Below are 1,345 nucleotides of genomic sequence, written 5' to 3' on the forward strand. Positions count from 1 at the left end.
TTAACTTGGTCCAAAAAAAATAGTCTTATTGGGCCGGAGGCCCTCCACCAAGACCGAGCCGAGCCGAGCCCGCCGGACGGCGGCGACGGCGCGCGCGTGGGAGCTCTCCTCTCTCTCCAAGCTTTTTAAGCTTTCATGGTAAGTGAACATATATATATTGCTCAACTTCTCTTCCTCTAAACGATGTGGGACAAGTCCCTTTACATCATAAATAATGATTCTTTGGGCTGTTAACTTCACAAGCCCAAGTCATTTGCTTTTCACACATTTCATTAAAGTCTAATGGCTATTAATGAATCCAACAAAAAATTTGTTGAAGAGAAAAGAAAACTTGGGAAATGCCCAAGGAAAACTATTTCTTCTTCTCTCTTTTTTTCCTGTGTGGGTCGGGTCAACTTGATGGACGCTGGAGACTTGCATGGATCAATTTGTGATATGGAGTTTATATATAATGTTGAGTGTGGTCAGGTCTGTCTAACAATAGATGCATGGATGACTCATAGTAAGGATGCTTATCTATTGGATATTAAAAAATACACATTATCGTTAGTTTTCTATTTAAAATACAATCTCTTTTTTATTATTTGAGAAACATTATTAACAATTAACCTTATCTCTATGTGTGATTAACCAAAATGTCATTACTTATGTGTCATCATGAGAATCATTCTCACAACCTTTATTAAATAATCCTTCCTTGCCTAGACTAATTACATGTAATGCCATTATTTATTATTTGGATCATTTCATACAATATACAATATGATTCTTTATTGCATTACTAAAAACCAATTGATAGTTGTAAATAATATATGAATTGTGATTACATTACTAAAATTATGGTGTACACTGACGGTTATTAACAATACATTTAGACAACTACGAAGGTTGTCTTTCCCAAATGTGGTGTGGCATAATATTAGTGTATTTTTCGATGTGTATACTGCATTATTTTACAAATTCGTAGTATAATATTAGTGGATTCTTCGATATATATGTTGTATTATTTTATAGAAGTTAGCATACATTTAGTGTATTTGTCTTAGCTATTATATCATGGCTATATAACAAATTTCGATAGCTAAGACAAAAATCCATATTTTTATAATATATTGTTAATAATCATGTTCTTGAGTGATTGTAAAATACATTCAAGAACGAATTCCATATTAAATTGTTTGCAATCCCTTAACTTTTGCAACAAGTCATTTTTATTACAAAATTAACATAAAATGCTGACAGACATCAATTTGGAAATTTATATAATTCTTTCCGGTTAAGTTTAAAGTCAAATATCATGTTCTTTACGATTCATAAATGATACATGACATTTTTTAGGGACACG

Source organism: Brassica oleracea, chromosome C3, assembly GCF_000695525.1.
Source record: "Brassica oleracea var. oleracea cultivar TO1000 chromosome C3, BOL, whole genome shotgun sequence".
NCBI lineage: Eukaryota > Viridiplantae > Streptophyta > Magnoliopsida > Brassicales > Brassicaceae > Brassica > Brassica oleracea.